This window comes from Camelus bactrianus, unplaced genomic scaffold (assembly GCF_048773025.1).
Source record: "Camelus bactrianus isolate YW-2024 breed Bactrian camel unplaced genomic scaffold, ASM4877302v1 HiC_scaffold_141, whole genome shotgun sequence".
NCBI lineage: Eukaryota > Metazoa > Chordata > Mammalia > Artiodactyla > Camelidae > Camelus > Camelus bactrianus.
This window is the reverse complement of record NW_027413910.1, coordinates 21598-45000: the sequence shown is the minus strand read 5'-3', so window position 1 is coordinate 45000 and position 23403 is coordinate 21598. Positions and strand designations below refer to the sequence as shown.

The window sequence follows — 23403 nt, the reverse complement described above, 5'->3', positions numbered from 1 at the left end:
TTCCTCCTTCTTTCTTTCTTTCTTTCTTTCTTTTTCTTTCTTTCCTTTCTTTCTTTCTTTCTTTCTTTCTTTCTTTCTTTCTTTCTTTCTTTCTTTCTTTCTTCTCTCTTTTTATTTTAACCTCTACTCTATTGATTTCCTGATCTTTAGGATTTCCTTCCTTCTGCTAACTTTTGGGTGTTTCTGCTCTTCTTTTTTTTAGTTCTTTCAGCTGGTGGGTTCGATTGTTTCTTTGAGATCATTCTTCATTTTTGAGGAAGGCCTGTATCGCTATAAAGTTCCCCCTTAGTGCAGCCTTGGCTGCGTCCCATAAGTTTTGGGTGGTTGGGTTTTCATTTTCATTTGTATCAAGGTTCTCTTTGCTGTTGTTGTTGTTGCTGTTGCTGTTGTTGTTGTTGCTGTTGCTGTTGCTGTTGCTGTTGTTGTTGCTGGGTTTTTTGTTTATTTCAACTTTGATTTCATCATTCACCCATTGGCTTTTCGATAGCATGTTGTTTCATCTCCATGCTTCCCCCCCCCCCCCCCCGCCTTTAGTTAGCCTTTAGTTGGCTTCTGTGACTCACTTGTACGTTTTGGAGTTCGGTTGACCCTGTTTGGAAGTCTATTCACCTATGGCTATAACTGTTTGTATGAAACAGATAGTAATAGAATCTCAAACCCATCTAAAAGAGAAAGAAAGGAAGGAGAAGGGGGGGAAAAAAAAGTCTCTATTATTTTCTTGCTTCCCTCTGCCACTCTTAATGGTTTAGATGTCTTCTTTTTACAATTTTGTGTTTATTCCGTTTGGAATGAATGGTAGTGATCACCTTTCCGGTGATGAGTGGTCTCATTTTTGTACCATCCTCCTTCTTCTCTATTTAGAGTAGACCTGTTGATGTTTCTTTTAGCATGGGTTCAGTGTTGCTAAACTCTTTTCGTTTTTGCTTGTCTGTGAAGTTCTTTACCTCCCCTTCTATTCTAAAGGATAGCTTTGCTGGATAGAGTATCCTAGGCTGCTTCTTTTTGTCTGTTTTGTTTTGTTTTGTTTTGTTTTGTTTTTCATTCAAGAATTTCAATAGATCTTGCCACTCCCTTCTGGCCTGTAGTGTTTGTGTAGAGAAATCCGCTGAGAGCCTTATGGGGGTTCCCTTGAAACTCACTCTGTTTTTCTCTTGCCTAAAGGCGTTTAGGATCATTGCTTTATCCTTGACTCTGGCCATCTTGATTAGCCTATGTCTTGGTGTGGGCCTGTTTGAGTTCTTTCTGTTGGGTACCCTCTGAGCCTCCTGGACTTGGATATCTGATTCCTTCTTTAGATTTGGGAAATTTTCAGTCATGCTTTCTTCGAATATCTTTTCGGTCCCCTTGGTTCTTTCTTCCCCTTCTGGAACCCCTATTGTGCGTAGATGGGCACGCTTTCGAGGGTCCCTTAGGTCCCTAAGATGGTTTTCGTTGTTCTTTATTGGTTTTTCTCTCAGCTGTTCTGATTGGGTTCTTTCTGTTGTCCTGCCTTCTAGGCCACTTATTCGTTCCTCTGCGTGATCTAGCCTGCTTTGGACAGCCTTTAGACCAGTTCTCATTTCAGCCAATGAGTGGACCAGTTCTCCTTGACTCTTCTTTATAGCTTCGATTTCGTTTTTGACGTATAGTATATCTCTCAACACTATCTCTTGGAGTTCCTTCAGGACTTGGATCACTCCTTTTTGGAAATCTTGATCGAGCGGGCCATCCACGTCTATTTCATGGATCGTGCTTTCAGGGAATTTCTCTGGCTCTTTTAATTGGGAGTGGTTCCTCTGCTTCTTCATAATGCTCCTATCTCTCTGGCACTGTGGCTTAAGGAGTATCAGTTATCTATTGGTGTCCTTAAGGAGTTTATGTATTTATCGAAAGCCTAGGCAGGCATAAAACTTTAAAAGAGAGAGGGGGATAGGGGGAGAGAGAGAGAGACAGAGACAGAGACAGAGGGGGAGAGGGAGAGAGGGGGTGGGGGCAGGATGTTAAAAGAATGGAGAAAAAAAGGTTTGAAAACAGTGTACGATCAATAATAGAAGAGCAAGTTGAAGCAGAATAGCAATTGAGCTGAGACGTCTTCTAAAAGCCTTTAAAAACAAATAGAAAAGATCAGAAAATAATATACAATTGTTTCAAAAGTAAATTTTTAAAAGGTAATCGGAAATAGAACAGATTTTAACAAAAGATAAAACAGAGGATTTTAAAAGACGGGAGAAAGAAAAGGTTTGAAGACAGTGTGTAATCATGAATAGAAGAGTAAGTGGAAGCAGAATAGCGATCGAGTTGAGACGTCTTTTAATAACCTTAATAAAAAGGAGGAAAAAAACCGAGAAACAATATTTGAAACCTGTGAATAACCAGTAACAGGAGATCAAAACCAAGAGAATGAAAAAGGGAAGGGGGTGGATGTTTAAAAATAATAATAATGAAAAGACTTGAAATGAAACATTTAAAAGGGATTAAAACCGTAAACGTATACGACTGTTCAAAAGTAAAGGTTAAAAAGGTAACAGAAGGTAAAACCGATGTAAAAGAGATTAAAAAAGAAAAAGGAAAAGAAAAAAAAAAAAGAGGGAAAAAAAAAAAAAATAAAAGGATGTGTTCTCCTGGAGACGGTGCGCTCTTAACGGTTTCACCGAGAAGTCTTTCTGTCGTCGCCCTGTTTCGTGAACTCAGCTTGCTGTTTCCGCGGGCCCTCTGTCGGCGCCCTCGTCTGTGCTGCCCTCGGTGCCTGTGGGCAAGTAGATCGCGCCCCCTCCTGGCACCGCGGTCGGATGCTGCGTTCCTGCCGGGAAGGAGGGAGGGTGGCTGGCCGCCTGCCCTCTCCCGGCGCCGGTCGCTCCGCTGCTCTGTGCGGCTGTGTGCTCCGCCTCGGGTCGGCGCTCCTCTCCGTAGGTGGGCTCGGGGAAGACGGTGGAACCGCCCCGCCCCTGCTGCATTCCAAAACTCGGCTCCTTCTTAGTCTTGGTGGCGCGAGTTCTCTGAGGTACCGGGGCAGATATATAATATCTGCCTCAGGCTGAAAACGAGTCTCAGTCCTGCCTAGGAGGTTGCAGAGCCCCCGGGTGCGGATTCGAGTCTCGGCCCCGCCCCCGCTCCCGCCCCCGCCCGCGCGCTGCGCGCCGCGCGCCAGGGGCTATGGCGGCTGTGGCTGCGCCCCGCCTCTCTTCTCGCGAGAAGGGCCGGTGATGGCGCCGCGGGTCTGAGGAGATGGAGGCTACGGCGCCCCTCTCCCCAGGGCACACCGGCCGTGTTGCTTTGCCTTTCTTTCCCCGTAATGGACGGGTTGGGGGGGCGGGTTGTTCTGCTCTGTATCCCCTCCCGGCCACGGCGCGTGGTGCCGCCGCCACGGTCCTCTGCCCGGCTCGTGCGGCCTGTCCCGGCCCCCGGCTGCCGGCCTGCGACTCGGGCTGGGTGTCGCGGGGACCCTCTGTGCCCGTTTCACTTGGGTCGGTCGGTCAAGGGGCGCTCCGGGCAGATCTGAGACTCGGAGGCTCCCCCACCGTCCCGTCGGCCTCTCCGTTGGAGACGGGGAGGTCTGGCGAACGAGCCCTATTCCTCCTCTGCCGGGCCCTCCCGCACTGTTTTGCTTTTGACTCTTTCTTTTCTCCTTTTCTCCTACCAGATTTTGGGCGTCTTTGTCTTTCGAAGAGGGCGGTGTTCTGTCGGAGTTCCGCAGGTGGTCTGATTGGCCGAGTGGGTCCGTCGATGTGAGTTTTGGTGTATTTGTGGGAGAGGGTGAGCTACGAGCGTCCTTCTACTCCGCCGTCTTGCTTCTTCTCGGGTTATTTTTGAAGAGTAGGTGCTGGGGATTGAACCCTGGACCTTTATTTTTTGCATGCTAAGCATGGGCTGTACTGCCTGATCTCTAGACCCTCCCCACCGCAACCCCCCCCTTTCCCACCGCCTCCATAGTACTCGATGAATCTCCTACCTAGATATCTATGCTTCCTTGGAATAGGGCCGTCGTTTTCTTCATCGGATTGATGCACGTCTGTGGATTCGTCTCGTTTCTCTCCACTGCGGTGGGTGGCATCGGGGCGTGGGGTGGGGTGGAGTGGCGTGGGCTGGGAACAGTTCTTCACGTGTAGAGGTGGAGCGGAGCGATGAGGATGGTGACTGTTTCCCCGAGTGCTCGCGCCGGGTGATGGAGGCCTGTGGTCTGACTTGGAAGAGGACTCGGGTGACCAGAACAGAGCCCGTGTGGGGTCGTTGTGGAGGGAGGAACTCCACCCCCCCCCCCAGCCCCAGCCAAGGCACTCGTACCTCATCGAGGGACGGTCGGCCGAAAACAAACGAAAGCTGTCAGAGGTTTGGGGGTGGGGGTGAAGGGGTGGGTGTGTGTGTCTGTGTGTCTGTGTGTCTGTGTGTCTGTGTGTCTGTGTCTGTGTGGTGTGTGTGGTGTGTGTGTGTGGTGTGTGTGTGGTGTGTGTGTGTCCCCGTTCCCCGTACCACGGTCTCTGGTCGAGGCCCCCCCGAGCGGAGAAACGCACGCCAGGCCGTCCGTGCTCCTGGTTGTCCGGCCGCGTGTCCCTGCCACCCAGAGATCCCGAACCGTCCCGCTCGCTCCCCTGCCATGTGCCATGTGCCACCTGCCTGTCGGCCGGGCGCTATTTTAGACCCTGCGAAGAAGTCGACCGGACGGACGGGCCGGGCCGAGCCGAGCCGAGCCGATCTGAGCCGAGCCCGTCCAGGCTGGGGTGGGTGGTGCTGGGTTCAGAGGAGTGGGGTACAAGCGGGAGGCGGGCGTCGATGGAGGGGAGGGGGAGGGGGAGGGGGAAGGGAGAGGAAAGGGGAGGGGAGGGGGAGCAGGGATGACGATGGTCTGGGGCTTGGCGTGTGGGGTGGGGGTGGGAGGGATGGTAGCCATCCTATGACTTTCTCTCCCTACCCCGCCTTTTGCAAGTCTGTTAGAGTGACAAGGTGGTGCTGGTTTCTGGCTGGTGCACACCATAGTGATTCTGTTCTTCTTTTTCCTGGTCTTTTTCAGGAACCCTCGTCCCGAGGGACTGAATCTAGTGCCCTGTGCTGCGCGGTACGACCTAGGGGTCGAATCTGCCAGGAGAGGACTTACAAGGATTTGGAGGATCCTGGAAAACTGCTACCATCCAGAATCCTACATGGATGTTCAAGATCTTGTGGATGGACGGACGGACGGAAGACGGATCGAATGGAGGCCCCGCCCCATCCCCTGGACCCCTTGGCCCAGGAGGATCGTGATGGGTCTGGAAAGGACTCTTCCGACGAGGGTCTCGGGATGGACTTTCTCGGTCTGCGGAAGGTGTTTCTGCACAAAGAGGAAGAGAGGGGCGTTCTCGGCCAGAGAGCCCGAACCGCCTCCTTTCAGGGATCCGCTCCAGTCAGGGTTGGGGTCGGGGTCAGAACGCAGCCACCGACAGCTCCCCTCCCTCGTCTTGGCTCTCCAACTTGGGAAACCCTCCTCCCTGCCCCCTCACCCATCTTCTCGTCAGCCGGCCTCCAGCTTCCCCGTGCCAACCACCTCTCTCATGCTGCCGGACTTTCCTCCTCCTTGGGCTGCCAGGAAGCTCTCCCGCTCCTCCACGTGCTTTGGCTTGGAATCCCTGACAAACACAAGCGGTGCTGGTGGGCGGGGCCGTGGGCGGTGGCAGAAGGACTCCCTTCATCTTATGGGAGCGATTTTTATCTCCATAGAGGTGGCGATTGAGAAAACACATAAAATCACTCAGAAGAATACCCATGTGTAGTATCCCTGACCTAGATCCGTGTCTGTCTGTCTGTCTGTCTGTCTGTCTGTCTGTCTGTCTGTCTGTCTCTCTCTCTCTCTCTCTCTCTCTCTCTCTCTCTCTCTCTCTCTCTCTGCCTCTCTCTCCATTTCGCTATTCTCTGTGTGTGTGTGTGCGCGCGCGCGCATGCGTGTCTGTCTGTCTCCCTTGTCTCTCTTTCCTCTCCTCTCCCCTCCTCTCCTCTTCCCTGTTCTCCCCCCTTCCCCCTCACCCCTCCACTCCTCTCTTCTCCCCTCCACTCCTCTCCTCTCCCTCTTCTCCTCTCCCCTCGCCTCTTCTCATTTCCCCTCCCCTCCCCTCTTTTCCCTCCTCTCCTTTCCTGTCCTCTCCCCTTTTATCCCTCCTCTCCTCTGCTCTTTCTCTCTCTCTCTCTCTCTCTCTCTCTCTCTCTCTCCCCCTCCCTCTCTCCCTCTCCCCCCCCTTCACTTCCCTCCCTCCTCCCTACCCCCCCAACCCCTACCTTCACAGGGCCTCATAGATTGCAATCGGTTTCCATGAAATGTGATGAAGAGGGAATGAATTTTAGAATGATATCCCCATGCCATCGAATCCTTCTTCCCCAGGGATAGCGACTTATTTGTGGTCGTGTTTGTTTTTGTTTTTCTTGTTGTTGTTTTGGGGCACATCGAGGGCGCAGGAGGCGTTGGGAGTGAGGGTGATGTTTCTCTTTCTGTCTGTCTCCTCCTTAGGACGGATTTTAAGAGGAGGGAGGACTCACAGAAATCTACCATCTTGTCTCGTACTGCAGCTGTGTTTGAGCTTCCTATACGATCTGGGCGGAACACTCCCCACCCTCACCTCAAGCCGCCATTGCCGCCCCCTCAGCCCCCTGCACCCCCGTCCAGTCCCACACTTGGGGCGGTGGTTGGGCATGGGGGGATGTTGGCGGGGTGGTGGTTGGTGGGGGGTGGGGGGGTGGAGGAAACCAGAAAACAGACCACTGTGGCACGTGGGTGACTGGGGCTTCAGGGTGAAGGAGGATGAATAAAATGGCCGGAATTAGGCTAACGGATTGCTTCTTCTTTTTTTGGCGGGGGGGGAGGGGAGGATCATTAGGTCATTCATTCATTCATTCATTCACTCATTCATTTGCTGGGGGGGGTGTCATTCGGTTTCTTATGCTCGCCCTGAAAACGGTCAACTGTCCTGACTGACTGGTTGCTGCTCACGGTTCCAGGCCTGTTGTTGAAACTGGAAGCTCTCGATCTTACTGTTTCTACTGTATTTCACTCATTGAAAGTCATCATCATGCTGGGTCTCTGAGTCTTTCTCCGAGGAGAAGGTCGGTCACGGGACTAATGACCTGACAAAATAGCCTGAGTGACCAAGAAGGCCACACCTTGAGTGCTTATGAGATAACGAGATCTAACCACCAGCCTCTATAGAATGGGTCACCTGGAGGCATCGTGACACCATTCTGAGTCTTCTGATGAGAAAACGATTCTGTGGATGGTGATCGATGCCCGATTGTTTGAGCTATGGCTCTAGAACCACCCCACCCACTCCATCCCCAAGGTGGGTACACAGTTTTGAAGACGCTAGCCTGCTGTGAATCCCCTTTGCCCGGCAGAGTGATAAAATGGCCTCTTTGCTTCTAAGCTCCAAGACCTTGTCTCTGGATTCTTGGGCTCGTCGGGGATGGGGGCCGATCTTTTGGCAACAAGCGTGCTTCAGAAACAGCGGATGCCCGAGAAGGACACTCTGCCTCTCCCTCTTCTTCCGGGCCTGAAATGGGGAGGAAAAAAAAAATCGCTTCCCCTGGAAGCTGGAGTCCGGAGCCCGCCATCCGGAGGGACTTCTGGCTTGGCCTTCTCCTGGGGTGGGGGGGGGAGGGCACGACACTGCACGTGTTCTTTGTCAACTCCCTGTTTCTCTCTTCTCGAGTTATCTCTTTGGGACGGCTCCCACACTGGGTGAAAACAGACAGACAGGCTGGTATGTCTCCCTACCCCACCCTTCGCCCCCAAATGACTGATCTCCTGTCCCATCAGAATCACCACTTGTTTTCCAACGTGGCTTTCTTGGATCCTGGAGGACTTGTAAAGGAAAAGCCCAGCTGGGCTAACAAGCTAAAGTCACAAATCTAAGTGTGATAAGTGTCCGTTTACTGATCTAAGTTCTGCTGGGCTAACTCGTAAATCTGAAGTTTAGTGTCAGTTTACTGGGCTAACAAGCTAACTCGTAAATCCAAGCTCAACAAGTGTCAGTAACGTGATCTGTTCCAAATTGATAAGCTCCAGTGTACTGATCCTTTGCTTTTTGTTGTTTGAGTCTTATTGGCGAATAGACCCATATTTGTAATTAACCCTATGAAACCTCATGTGCACGTCTTGGAGGTGCTCAGAGCTTCGGAGCAGAAGCCCCTCTGAGCCCGCCGGCGTAATAAATCTGAGTACTCCAACCCTCAGAGTGGTGCTTGTTTCTTGGCTGGCCTGTCATTTCCGTAACAGACTGATATCAACTTAGAGCCAAGATGGGCGCAGAACTGAAGGAGCTTCTCGGCTGGCCTAAGAAGCCTGTCGTCGTGATGTGGGAGGCATTCTTTACGAGGGACCTATCTGATTAAGTGCTTGACCGCCTTTTGGACTTTGAACCAACTTGGAGATAGGAACTAGGATGAGAGGGCACCCGAAATAGCTCAGCAAACTCTTCTCCATCCTTAGAAGACAGACAGACAGACAGACAGACAGACAGACAGACAGACAGACAGACAGAGTGTGTGTGTGTGTGTGCGCGCGCGCGCGCGCGTGTTTGTGCGCGTGCGGGGGTGTGGGAGAGGGAGGAGATGACGTCAGCGTACTGGACACTGTTTCAGTGACATGGGGAGTGCTGTCAACTAGGAAGGAACGTCATGTATTCTTCAGCCTTGTGTCTGTACAGGTGGGTACACTCAGGGTTCCAGAAAGGATGGGATATTCCTGGCAGTCGTCTACTGCCCTGGCATCGAGGGCTGGCTGGCTGGCTGGCTGGCTGTCATCCAAAGTGGAGGCTCTCGTGAAAGGGACGGAACCGAGTCCCGAGGAGATGCCTCCTTCACTGACTTTCATGCAAACACAGTGGACCACAGCCTCCGGAAAGAGGGTGGGTGGCACACGTGGCCCCAGTCTGTTCTGTCCATTCGGCAAATGGCCTGGGTTAGGGGAAACCCAGCATGGCGACCATCCGACAGGCCGACCCACCGACCCACGGACGTGCTCGGTTTCTCCCAGCTCCCTGGATGACCTCCCCCACCCACCCCCACCCCACCCGCATTCCTTCACCCACCGTGGTGTCTGGTGTCAGGGCACTTGGAAGATGACTCCCATTGTTCAATAGACAGGGGCAGGAAGATTCCTATAGGACCGCAAAAACAGTCAACTGGCCATACATACATACATACATACGTACAAACTTTTTGTCCCCAGAGGCCTCAGACCTCCTCTCTCTGGACCCGCTGAACCCCAGTAACTGGCCCCCATTCAACTGCCACATAGTAGGGGTCATCCAGACGTTCTTGGGATGGTAGGTATGACTTCCAAAGGGGTTGAAGCCTTCCTTCCCCCGCTGCAAGCCTGATGCCCTCAGCATGGCCAGGACACTGCTACAAACAAACAAACAAACAAACAAATAAACAAACAAACAAACACACACACACCACCACCACCACCACCACCACCACCACCAACAACAACAACGACAACAAAAGACAAACACATGCGTATGTGACTTGGGGACATACTTTCCGCAGCCTCCAGGGACGAAGGCACTCGCTTCACTGGGTAAATCCTACGAGGCTTCACTAAAGCGCTTGCCAACTTACTTCTCAGAAGGATCGATCTCTGCCCCCATCACCCGCCATCATCAGGCAAGGTCGTCAGAATCCATGGGAGGTATAGACTAGAAGAAGAAGTAGAGGAAGGAGGAGGAGGAGGTGGAGGAGGAGAATCAGTGACATGAGGTGTGTACGACTTCTTGTCTCCAAGAGGATTGAGTTTTAAATTTTTTTCTTTTCAGATACAAGGGAAAATAAACTTTTGTTTTTTCCCCTTCCTTTCCTTTTAGAGGCGGACACCCACATGGTAACTATCATACCTCTGTCAGCAGAATGGAACCCTTTCTCTTTTTCTCCCTCCCTGACCCTTCTGGGATTCAGAAATCCTCCGTGAGGATTTTTCTATTCTTGGCAGCAGAGTTATTAGCATCATTGACTTGGAGGCAAAAACTTAGGTTTCCATTAAACTGGGATAGACATGCATGGATAAGAGATACTAGTGCTACTCGTTTTCCTTAGGGTTCCCCTGTGTCTGTGGGGCGTGTGTGTGTGTGTGTGTGTGTGTGTGTGTGTGTGTGTGTGTGTGTGTGTGTGTGTGTGTGTCTGTGTCTGTGTCTGTGTCTGTGTCTGTCTGCCTGCCTGCCTGCCTGCCTGCCTGCCTGCCTGCCTGCCTGCCTGTTTATTGTAGGAACTCTCTGTCAATGGAAGTATAGTTGACTTACAATGTTGTGTTCATTTATGACGTACGGCATAGTGATTCACTTATTCACACACACACACACACACACACACACACACACACGTATACTTTTTCAGGATAGGTTATTACAAGCTATTGAACATAGTTCCCTGTGCTAGACAGTAGGACCTACTTGTGTACCTAGTTTGTATAGGGTGGTTTATATCTGCTAATCCCAAACTCCTGATTTATCCCTCTGCCCTCCCCCGTTCCTCCACCCTACCCTGTCCCCTGTGTTAACCATCGGTTTCTTTTCCATGTCTGCGAGTCCAGTCTGTTTCTGGTTTGTAAATAGGTTCCTTGGAGTCTTTTTAAAATGGAGTTATTTATGTATGGATGGGTGTCTTGACTTACTTTCAGATCCCATCTAGAAGTGATGGCATAGGATATCTGTCTTTCTCTGGGTGACTGACATCACTAAAGCTACGGAACGCTTCACGTATGTGTGTGTGTCGTCCACGTTCAGGGGCCGTGCTGATCTTCTCTGGATGGTTCCCGTGTTAGTCGATGTGCTGTGGCAGCAAGCGCTTGCCTTAGGGTTTTTGTCTCAACCTGAAAGCCGGCCCGGAGACTGAAAGTCTTCTAGTTGCCTCCACTATCTGCCTAGGACCATCTCCACGAACGTTTCCCATTTTCTCTCACCCTTTTGTCTTGGCATCATTGAGTACTAAAATGCTCCGTCTCCTGAAGCCCTGCAGACTGAAGCTGGGCAACGGGAGGTAAACGTCAGAGAAATGGCCACAACAGCTCCTGTGGAAACCATCCTAGGGCCTGTTTTTGGAGGAGCCGCTCAGAGAGTTGAGCCGAACACCCCAGGACATCATCAGAGGCATTTCATACTGCTCGAGCCGTTTCGATGACCCCGATGTGTGGAAATCTCCTACCAGACTGACCCCCTACTCCCGGCCCTGAATCTGGTTTCTCATCTGCTCCAATGATTAACCTTTGTGCTGTACTTTGGTTTTCCACACAAGTGCCTCTTAGGCGATACCTGACTGCTTGCTCCCTAGGCCTAGCTTCAGAAGCCCATCGACACCACCGCCTCCTGAGACGAGATACTACAACTGTTTCCTTGAACAGACCTGTTCTCAGAACTAAGAAACTGGGTCCATGAAACGCAGGCCCTCTAGGAAACTATTCCCTCCCTCCTGCCCCCACACCACACGCACGCATGCACGCTCAGACGCACGCACGCACCCACGCACGCATGGACGCACACGCACAGTCAACAGCCCAGCTTTTAATGTGTAAAACTTCCAGGGAAGTTACAGAATAGGGAAATGTTGGGGTCCAGAGTAGGCTGCCCCAAAATGTGCCCGATGGACTATGCTGAATGAAAGGGACTTCACAACTGGCCAAGGGGGAGGGTATAGGTCAGTGGTAGAGTGTGTGCTTAGCAAGCAAGCACAAGGTCCTGGGTTTAATCCCCAGTACCTCCGGTCAAAAATAAATACATAAAATCGAATTCCTCTCCCCGCCCCCCCCCAAAAGTATACACTGCTGTATGTCAACTCTGTCTCAATAAAACTGGAAGAAAAAAAGGAAAAAAAAAATGATTTAACAAAAGAAAGAAACAAACAAACAAAGAACTGCCCGAGGCAAGAGGAACACTCTGGCCCTCCTTTCTGCCTCCCTGGAAGCAGGGGAAAAAGAATTTTGTTTTTTTAAAGTCTCCCATCCCAGAGGAATCTATCAAGTCAGAGGTCTGCTTCCATGCCCTTCCATGATTCTCAAACGGTGTAGTGGGGTTTACCCAGATTAGGAAAAGGAGGGGACTCCTTTGGCCTGAGACCAGGCGAGATTCTCCCCCTCCCTCCCGCCTCCCTCCGTGCAGTTGGGACGGGGTGGCCTAAGGGTGGGGAAATTGAAACCAAAGAACAAAAGCCGTTCAACAGAGAGGAGCCGGAGGCCAAGTCAAAGGCTCTGACCTGAGCACAGAGCTTTCTGCATTTGAATGAAGCGATTGAACGAGGCCCTGCCGAATGGATCCTCCTGACGTCCCCGCCCCCGCTTCCAGGAGACAGTCAGTCGATTTGGGACCGATCGGTGGAGAAGGCCTGGGAGGCGGCGGCGGCGGCGGCGGCGGCGGCGGCGGCGGCGGCGGCAGAAGCGGCGGCGGGGGCGGCGGCGGAAGCAGCGGCGGGGGCGGGGGGTGGTGGTGCGCGGGCGGGGGCGGGACCAACGGTCGCTCCAACTCTGCCTGCCTGCCTGCCTGCGGGGCTGAGGCCTGAGGGCCACGCTGGTTCCTGCCACTCAGGGAAACTTCTGCGGGTGTTGCCGAAAGATCGCCCTCCCCCACCCCGTCCCTGACGAGCCAAATAACCCAGAGACAGGGTCTTAGAGTTTAGAAGAAAAGAGGCAGCTTGATTGCTTTGCTGGGCAAAGGGGACTCACAGCAGGCTAGTGCCCTCCAAACTGTGAACCCGTCTTGGGGTTGGGGTTTCATGCTTCTGTGGACGAACAGGTTGGAGCATGAAAGGGAATCACAACAGGCGGGAGCACAAAAGGTGCTCATGATCAACAAGGGTCTCTGATGAAACTTCCTCCTAAATCTGGATGAGTGTCTGGTAACATGGGACCTCCTGGTGGTCTAGTAGGTCATCAGCCCGTGACCTTCTTTATCTGGTCAGACTCACCTGGTGGCACCAGCGCCACGGAGGAACTCGGGGTGGGGGGTGGGGGGTGGGAGGGGGCTGGTCGTTCTCCTGAGCTTATCCTCCCGTGACTCCCTTCCTGGGGAAAGACTCAGACGCCAAACATGATTGTCAAGTTGAACGATCAGAGGAAGGTCAAATCAAACAGTTAGAATCGACAACTTTAGCTGTTTTTAACAGTGGGCCTGGAGCTGGGAGCGGTGTCTGGTCAGTCGAGTTTGCTGATCGTTCTAAAAGCAAGCAGTAAGCATAAAGCCAAAAATTGGCTTAGCCTAAGTGCGGCCACTTCATGATTCCTCCTTCACTGGGGGCTGAGGCGTGGGGGAGGGCGGGGGTGGGGGACAGGACTGAGGTGGCGGCGAACTTCTCCGTGAATGCTCGGAGCCGAACTGCTCTCTGGGCCGAGGTCTGAAAAAGGCCTGAGTCTCAGCTATGACAGATTCTCTCTCTTTCTGGGCACATGGACTGACTCGCCCCGCATCCTCCCATCCTGTCAGACCCTTTGGACACACACCTCCACCTGAAGAGTTCTTTGGCCTCGTCCAGAAAAAACAAACACACGCACGAACAAAACCAAACGAGCACACAGAAACCCTGCTGATCTCCTTGGACCCCATTCACTTCGGAGAGTCCCTCTCGTAGAAATCCCCTCTGCTCGATGATTTCACCACAGCCGCCTCCCTTTCTCCGGCACAGTGACCCCCCCACCCCCACCCCTGCGTGGGCCCTGTCCCTCTACCTATCAAAAACCAAACCCCAGGAGAAAAGAAAATCAGAATGCTGTTTTGAGCCACTGGATCTGTGAAAGGAACCAAACAGAAAGCTGAAATAACCAAACCAGCAGAACACCAAAAGCGAACAGACAGATACCCCAGAAAGAAGGGCACGCCGACTCTTGCCCCTTTCCTTCCTGGAATCAGGACATAACATAGATCTACACCCCACCCCCCCACCCCACCCTCCCCAGATGTCTTCTTTATGCCGGAACGAGAGTGACGTTCTTATTGTCAACGGTGCTGTTATGGAAATGACAGGCCAGCCAAGAAACAAGCACCACTCGGAGGGTTGGAGTACTCAGATTTATTACGCCGGCGGGCTCAGAGGGGCTTCTGCTCCTAAGCCTTGAGCACCTCCAAGACGTGCACATGAGGTTTTATAGGGTTAAGTACCAGCTTGGGGTATTCGGCCAATAGGCACGCAATAGCTTTAGCAACATCATTATCACGAAAGTAGAGGCAGTGAGGCAGCAAACCAACATTTCAAGGCCAGATATGTCTCTTTGAAAATCCAGCTGGCTAGCAAAATATGAACAGGGAATCAGCAAACCGGCACTTATTAATTTAGATTTACGAGTTAGCCCAGCAGAACTCAGATCAGTAATCCGACACTTGTTACACTTAGATTTGCGACTTAGCTTGTTAGCCCAGCTGGGCTTTTCCTTCACAGTGTAAAGCGGAGAAGGAGAGAATTCTGTACAAACAGACCTCGATGAAAAGAATCCTCACCCTCTTTTAGGCCCCCACCTCAACACACGTGCGCGCACACGCGCGCACACACACACACACACACACACACACATACACACATGCATGCACGCACGCGCGCGCGCGTATAGTTACTCCTGTTCTCTCTCTTTCTCTCTCCCTCTTCCTTTCTTACTGATTTTTTAAAAATGTTTACTGATAACACAGAAAAAAATTGCTTAAATCTTGTCCAGGAATGATATTCATTTTTGAAAACATGATATATATTGTAAAGGATTTGGGCTCCCTTAGAAAAATCCCAGTCCAGGCACGATTGTATAGCACCTCCTTTCACTTTCAAGTGTCTCATTTCAGACAATAAAGTAGCCAGTCATCTTCCTTATGCATGACCTTTGTAACTGGCACAAGTCAAACGGCACAAAATTCAGACCCAATCTCCTGATCCATATGATTCTCATATTCTTTTTTTTTTTTTTTTTTTTAGCGAGTCCAGAAGCTATGGGTCTGTGCCAACCACCCGTGGCTGTTCACTATCCAGCATTTCTTCCATTATCTTTATGTTGTCCTGTTTCTTGGAAGTATTAGTGCAGCTACTTTTCCCGATGGTCTGTCTCTGTCTCTGTCTCTCACTCTTTTCTCCTTCTTTTTTTTGGGGGGGGGGAGGAGGGGGATGGGTTTGATTAGGTTATTTATTTATTTTAATGGTGGTTCTGGGGATTGAACCCAGGGCATCATGCATGCTAAGCAGGCACTCTAACAATGATCTATATCCTTCTCTACACCGCCCCCCCGACCCTCCAGCACCCCCCCCCCGTCCCCGGCCAGGGCCTGTCTTTGCTCAACCCAATAGAAAAGCATTTATGTTTTGCCAGTTTCCTGGGTCCTTCTTTGTTTCATAAAACTGAGAAGAAATACACGTGGAAGTTCTCTCCTATGAATTGAACAGACTGAAGATCCTTTAAATAACCAAATGAGGTGGAAGTGCAGAGAGTACCATACGGGAACACACCGAGGCACATCGTCATCAAATTGACCAAAATTAAGGATAAGGAGAAAATATTAAAATGAACGAGAGAAAAGCAACAAATAACATACAAGGGAACTCCCGTAAGGTTATCAGCTGATTTTTCAGCAGAAACTCTACAGGCCAGAAGTGGGTGGCACAACATACTTAAAGTGATGAAAGGGGAAAACTGACAGGTAAGAATACTCTATTCAGCAAGGCTCTCGTTCAGATTTGAGGGAGAAATCAAAAGCTTCACAGATAAACAAAAGCTACAAGATTTCAGCACCATCAAGCCGGCTTTACAAGGAATGATAAAGGATGGTCTCAAGTCATCAAATCCTAAGGAAAGAGACCAAAAAGATGACAGAGAAAGGGAGGGGGGGAGAGAGGGAGAGAGAGAGAGGGGGAGAGAGGGGGGGGGAGAGAGAGAGAGAGAGAGAGAGAGAGAGAGAGAGAGAGAGAGAGAGAAAGAGAGAGAGAGAGAGAGGGAGGGAGGGAGGGAGAGGAGACCTTCGAAAGATTGCTTTGCCTGTTTAGGGTCTTCCGTTGTTCCTTAAAAATTTTGAAATTGTTTGTTCTAGTTCTGTGAGGAATGTCGTGAGTATTTTGACAGGGGTTGCATGGAACCTGCGGATTGCTTTGGATAGTGTGGCCATGTTGATAGTATTGATTCTTCCAATGCAAGAGCACAAGGCATCTTTCCATTTCTTTGTGTCATTTCAGATTCTGGAGTATAGATAACCTCCTCGATTAAGTTTATTTTTTGGCATTTTACTGTTTTTGACTCAATGGAAGTGTTTATCCCAGTTATAAAATTCTGGTTTTTAAAGTGGAGGGGGAAAAAAAAAAAGGAAAGGAAGGGCCACAAATGGCAAAATATCCTTCTTTCTCATGGGTGAATTGTATTCCATTACGTGTGTGTATGTGTGTGTGTGTGTGTGTGTGTGTGTGTGTGTGTGTGTGTGTGTCCCCTCTTCTTTATCTATTCAAATATTGATGTGCACTTAGGATGCTTCCGTATCTTGGCAATCATAAATGATGTTGCTGTTAATAGCAGGGTGTGTGTATCTTTTTGAATTCATTCTTCTTTTGTGGTTGGCTTTATTCCTTTGATAAGTATGTAAGTTTAAAAAGCTAAAGCTCTAAACCTTCCTGGAAACAATGAACAGTACATATATGTAAATTAAAAATATATGTGCAGTAAAAACATTTTAAAAAAATAAATAAATAAAAAAGAACGAAAGACAAGGAAATTAGCTATCAAGCCGTGAAAGACATGGAAGAAACTTAAAAGACATCTTACTAAATCAAAGAAACCGGTCTGAAAATTGTTACCAACTGTACAATTCCAACCAAATGACATCCTGGAAAAGGCAAAGCTCTAGAAACAATCAAAAGATCATGGTATCCAGGGGTTTGGGGAGAGGGAGGGAAGGAGGAATGAACAGATGCAGCGTGAGGGATTTTTAAGGCGATGAAATTATTCTGTAGGATACCATAGTGGTGGCTACATGTCATTGTACATTTGTCAAAACCCATAGAACGTACAACCTCAAGAGTGAACCGTCCTGTAAACTATGGACTTTGATGGATAATAACGTGTCCATGTCGGATCATCAGTTTTACCAAATAGGCCACACCGATGAGAGATGTTGAGGGGAGTGGAGGATATATGTGTGGGTGGGGAGGGCTATGTGAGAACTCTCTGTATTTTCTGCTCAATTCTGCTGTGAGCCTGAAACTGCTCTAGGAAATAAAGTCTATTAATCAAAAACAAAAACAGAAACAAAAACAAAACACCCAAATGAGGTGAACCAGGATTCAGTCATCCAAAATGGAGCTGGACGGCCAGTGGGAGGAACTTTGTTGCAGACATAGTCCTGTTTCAGGGAGGGGGACGTTGTCCCCTCCCTCTACACATCTTGAGTTCTCTGGGCTTGACTGATCCAAAAATGGACCCCAGACGGATCGTTGAGCAGGAGCGACAGGGAACCTACTGTCTTTCATTCAAGCACTCATGTGTCCCCGAAGCAGGCAGCTTTTCTCCGTTTTAGGACAAGAAATCAGCCCTTTGTGCGAAATGGGCCGGGCTGAGAGCCTTTGGTTTTGGGTGACCCGTCCGTGAAGAATCGAGACGGAGTTTGGGTTTTGGGGAGGGGGGGAAGCCCCTGAAAGAAGTCACGAGGTTGGTTGGTTTCTCTAGGCTTCCGGGGCCTGAAGGCTCTCAGTGGGTGATCAGGGTGTTTTCCTAAGTCCAGATGCAGGGAGGGCACCCTCCACGGAAGTGATCGATTTCCCGCTTTCAGGGAGACAGAAAGAAGAGTCTGAGGGTCCCTCTTGCGTCTGCTGGCCCCTCGGCTTCTTCGGTCACTCTCATTTCTAACCCATCCGTGTGCCACGGAGGCACATACATGTTTGGGGTGGCCTCCCCTGGGTCCCGACACCGGCATCAATGGGGGGAGGGGGGGCATGAGTGGTCAGAACTGTATCAAGCTCAAGGGCACCACCAACCGGTTTCAAAAACAAATCTGCCAGCAGCTGCTAGCCGCAGCCTGGTCGTTTCAAAGTTCCCGCCTTGCTCTTGTGGTGTGTTTTCTTTCGTTTCCCCTTCTCCACTTGCCCCGTGGGGTAGTCTGATGACACACACTTCCAGTGCTTCTTTCTTGCATCTGTGTCTCCTGGGCTGCAGTCCTAAGAGCCCCCCCCCCCCCATCGCCCCCGCCCCCCCCCCAATCAACTCGTTTCTTTACCCTCCACCAGGTCTCCTGGCTTGGAAATCTCGGCTCACAGCATGTGTCTCGTGTCCTCTCTGAATTCACGGGCCCAGCCATCCACCCTAAGGAGACGGAGGGAGGGAAGGAAGGTTTTGACCTGGCGACCTTCCTTGCCGGCATCCTCCGGATTTGGGACCCTTCAGTGCGCCACCTGCCACCCGCCATACCACTCTCACCCTGAGGCCTAGCCCTCGGGGCTCCGTCCACGCGGAAACCTGAACGCGGACGGACCTGGACGGTGGGCGGGGTGGGGGTGGGGGTGTGGAGGGGCTTGCTTCATCACTGCCGGAACCGTGGAGGCGACCGGGACAGACGCGTCCTTCAAGAGGTGAAGGGACACGTAGCCCGGGCTAGGTCCGTGCCACAGCATGTGATTTGGCTCTAAAAAGGAAACCAGGGACCCGTGGAGCCGAGAGACCTGTGGGAGACAGGCGGGGCCGTTTCTGCGTGCCCCTGACTCCCTGAAAGAAGCCAATCTGAAAAGGTGGCATCCTGTAGGGTACCGGCTCTGGATGACATTCATTCTCAAAAGGGCAAAAGCCCCAGAGAGGGTGAAAAGATGAGTGGGGTCGGGGGTGGTGGTGGTGAAGGTTGTCTGTGTGGGTGTGTGTGTGTGCGGGTGTGTGTGTGTTGTGGCGGGGGGTTGTTGATGAATAGGTGGAGCACAGGGGACTTTTAAGCAGCGAAACTCTCCGGTAGGTAGGTCCACGATGGGATGAAAACCAACGTGTTGGATATGGCAATACCTAAGATGGGGTGAACTGAAAGAACCCTTCTGGGTGTCCCGCCCCTCAGCCGAAGTTTAAAGTCCTTCCTAAAGCCAGAAGGTAAAGACACACGAGAGCAATCTGAGGGGCCATCGCTGAGGAGTAACAGCGAGGCCAGTGAATCCAGTGAAAGACTGACTGACGTGGGGGCCTGGGTCCCTCGGCTCGACCCCCTTCCCCGGGAAACCGAAGCCTTCGACGCAGGGATGCGCTTTGACACGCTTCTGTCTCATCGGAGAAGGCTTCTTCTGCCTGGCATTGCGTGACGGGGCCGAGAAACCCGTCCTCTCCTCCTCTGCGTGAGGTAGCGGTCGCTCCCGCCTTTGCGCAGCGTTGAAGAAAGCTACCAGAAACACGGTTCTGCGTTTCTCTCGATACCGTGGGCGAGCGTCACGGCTTTTCCTTGCGTTCCACCATGCAGTCAGATAGCATTCTCAAAACTAAGCGTGCCATGCAAATTTTCCTTTTCCTTTTTTAAAGTGACTGTCAAGAACTTAGGCAGCATCGAGTGAAAACGTTGGGCACCTTCATCTCTTGGTTTGTATGGAGCCAGCTAGGTCATCAGACCCACGTCACCATGATTTCTGAATTCTAAGATCCTTTCCAATCCATGATATTGTACATTCCTGGGTCATGGGATGTCACTATGGCTGATCAGGTCAAAGGGAATGTGTCCCTCCAGAGCGCTTATTAACACGTCAGTTTATTTAAACGACAACAAAGGAAATTCCCTTCGGGCGATATTCATTCCACACGCTAAAGGAAAGCGATAGGTTGTGTGCCTGAGCCCACACAGTGTGACGCAGGAACGGGGTGGGGGTTGAGGGAGGAGGAACTCTGGCTAGTGTCCGGGACCTAACGGGAGATAGAGTGGAGGATTTTTGCCCTTCTTCAGGGACAGGGTGAATCGGCCCGAGGTTGACTTGTGCGCTCAGAAAGAGGGCCTTTACCGGATGCCCCGAGCAAGCAGACTTTTCTTTTCTTCTTCTTCTTTTCTTTTTTCAGTTTTATTGACATAGGTTTGACATACAGCCCTCTATCAGTTTCGGGTGTACAGCACAATGATTTGACTTCCATAGACTGTGAAGTGATTATTAGGTAACTTTAGTGACCAGGAAACAACGATATGTTAAAAGGGGGTTTAATCAACAGAACTGCTATTTCTGATGATCATCTATTCCTAAGAGAAAGGACAGATGAACACTCCAAAATGCAGGAAGTGCATAGTCACAGAATGATGAACAATCTTTACCCGTGCCGACGTTTTGACGCCAGGATACGTGGAAAGCTGAAGTTTTAGAACATAGAAATATTTGGCTCTCCATTTGACCTGGAAATCTCCTTGTTGGAAAGAAGCTAATTTCTCCTCCTCATCCTCGTCCTCCTCGTCCTCGTCCTCGTCCTCGTCCTCCTCCTGCCTTTTTAACTAAAAAAATAAAAAAATAAAATAAAATAAAAATTTTTTAACAAGAAGTTTTTATCTTTTTGGAGGGGGGACGGGTCATTAGGTGTCTTTATCTACGTTTCAATTAATTATTTAGATTTATTATACGTTTTCAGTGGTGGTACTGGGGACTGAGCCCAAGGCCTTGTGCATGCTGAGCACGCACTCTACCGCAGAGCTCTACGCTTTCCCAGAAAGGAGCAAATTTCTAAACATAGAACTGGATGAGTAGGTCAGCTTTTTGATCTCATAGAAGCAGCGGCCCAGTTCTCTGGGGGGAACCCTCCTTATCTTGTCCATCTCGACAACGTCAGAAACGTCTGTCTGCATAGCCCACAGTGGCCAGAGACTGAGGCCAGGGGGCTGAATCAGGTAGAACCTGAAACCGAATGGAAGAAACAAACAAACAAAAAAGGGTGGGGAGGGGCACGCGGAGGCCTTTTTAAACGTACACACTGCTGCGTGGTCTCCCTCGTCGAAACTCTAATTCGCAGCCTTCTTAAGGAGAAATATACACCTGAAACGTCTTTTTTCCACACAGAGTTTAAAAGCTTTCACCCTCTGAGCCGAAAAACCTTACCCGTCCCATCGGTTCTTTCTGAGTGAGTGGGTTCTCTAGTGTCCTACGCGTCTGCTGGGAAACAAGCTGCTGGAGAACCAGCAACTAGAAACCAAGCTGCACCAGCATTTCCATGAGCGTAAAATCTTACATTCACACTTACTTGCTTAAAAATGCACACGCCTGCTTTGTTTTCATGTTTTACACAGTCGATGACCTATAACATGTATGATGCTCAAGAAATTGTGTGAGGGGCAATCCTGAGATTGACCGTGAGGGCGCAACAGATGGCAGATATTTCCTTAGGGTAAAACAATGGACGGTCATGGGAAGCCAGATCATCCATTAACAGAACTTGGTTCTGGCAGGAAAGCATGTGGTTTAACCCCGGGGAAATATTTGCTATCTCGAGATGTCCCAGAGGCAATCACAGGATACACTTAGAAATTTTGCATCCCCCGAGGAGGGTGATTGTTCCTGGAAGGGATAGGCCTGAAATGAATCAGTTAGCCAGCAAGCAGAACTTCGTGCTTCTGGCATGAAATATCTAAAGCCCCACCTCTTTGATCGCATTTCTTTTTTTTTTTCCCTGAGCCGTATACTCCCAATAAACAGGATGTCGACCAGGCTTTTGGCACTCTAGATCCACGAGACCTTGAGTCCCCTGGTCCCATTTTCGCTCTTTACTTGGTCTCTTTGTTTCTTAATTCTTGCGTCGCCCGTCCTCAGACACGGTCCCGAGCTGCGCTGGACGCAGCACCCGTCCTACCCGACTCGTGAGTGACCTATAGTTTTTAAATGAAAGCTACAAAATCTCTGGTCATGTCGATCTGCTGGTCTCGTCTGTATGAGACAGGGCAGTACCTGAGTTTCAGAGACACACACAGACACACACACAGACACACACACACAGACACAGACACAGACACAGACACACACACACACACACACACACACACACACACACACACACACACACACACACTCTAAAGGGAAAAAGAACAAAGAAAGATAGAGAAAGAAAAAGAAAAAGGCTCAGGGGAATAAAGGATTCGCTTGCTCTCTGTGACATGACCCAGTAGACCTAGTTGTCACGAGACAGGAAGCTCAACCCTCCGTGTTTACATTATCTGTTCCTGAGCTTTCTTGCAGAAAATTCTCATGCGTTTCTTTCCCCTCACGGAAGTCTTCTCTATTCCCCACAGAGCCTGGGGCGATGGCTCTTCACCCTGGAGCCGCCTGCGGCCGATCCAAGATATCGGATGATTTGTGGAAGTGATCAGTGATCCTGAGACAAAGCCCTTCCTTTAGGTAGAAAAGCATGGCCCCTGCTGCTCAGGGAGCTGGCACTCCCCCTCCCTCTCCCCTCATGCCACCTTCTCCTTTGTGCACAAGCTATCGCTTTCGCAAAAGAGCTTGGCTTGCCTGAGAGTCTTGTGGAAGCCATCCTCATTTCTATGGTACTGCCGTCCAAGGATCTGGAAAGGGCTCGGTCCCATGTATGCATGTATGCATGTAGGCACTTGTGTATGTCCCCGGCTTGTAGGCCTGGCATGTTTCTTCCTCCACATACACTTGCCAGAGTTCATTCATGAAAGAGCTCTATGGAACTGGTTTTCAAGGGAACATGCAGGCAGGGAATGCGAACAGGAAGGAACCCAAATGTTTTCCTTCAGGTTGACATGATCTAGGACAGATCCTTTCATCCAGAAAAGCAAATGTCAAGGGATCGGTCTCGTGAAAAGAGCCATGTCTTGATTGTGACGAGCAGCATTCGAGGTGAAACTTTTCGCCTCCCTAGGTTTACCCCGAATCCATTAAGTTCCTGTGGGTTATCTCTGTCATGAAACGTGTCAGCCAGGAAAAAAAAAAAAAAAAAAAAAAAAGAGTCTGGGAGCGATGGTTGGCTCGGTCTCAAGTCTCAGGAAGTGTTCACACCCCAAGCAGTCCGAGGGGGTAGTGTGTGTGTGTGTGTGTGGGAGGCGGTCCATCTCTGAAAAATTGGTGCCTCCTCCACGTAGTTTTTGGTCCCTTGCAACTGAAGCATCTGGCGACGTCCCTGGAATGTTTAGATCGTTTCCAAAGAAGATGAGATACGGAAGCGTTCGTTCCTGGCTCCATGAGTCGAAGGGGACGTGCTTTAATATCTTTCTGACAGAAAAGACTCGAGATCTGTCAGTGTGTTGGCCGACATGACTGGTATACCTTCGGAGGATGGATGGACCTACAGACAGACAGACAGACCGGAATACATACATACTTACTTACATACGTACATATGTAAACATACAATACAATACAATACAATACAATACAATAAAACAAAACAAAATGAAACAGAATAAAATAAAATAAAATAAAATAAAATAAAATAAAATAAAATAAAATAAAATAAAATAAATTAAATTAAATTATATTAAAATAAAAGGATGCTGTGAGGAGAAAGTGTCTGTTTCTGGCTAGGAC

General features: G+C 50.1%; 1 long non-coding RNA gene and 1 other non-coding gene across 2 annotated transcripts; both read right to left on the bottom strand.

The window, feature by feature from the left end:
- Window positions 1-9131: 9131 nt before the first annotated feature.
- On the bottom strand, window positions 9132-12378 carry LOC141576602 (uncharacterized). The gene is made up of 3 exons (XR_012505015.1): window positions 12178-12378; window positions 9478-9635; window positions 9132-9339 (listed from the first exon to the last, which is right to left on the bottom strand). It is a non-coding gene; the product is annotated as an uncharacterized LOC141576602 (long non-coding RNA).
- On the bottom strand, window positions 10669-10777 carry LOC141576607 (U6 spliceosomal RNA). Its single transcript, XR_012505018.1, has one exon. It is a non-coding gene; the product is annotated as a U6 spliceosomal RNA (small nuclear RNA).
- Window positions 12379-23403: the final 11025 nt, after the last annotated feature.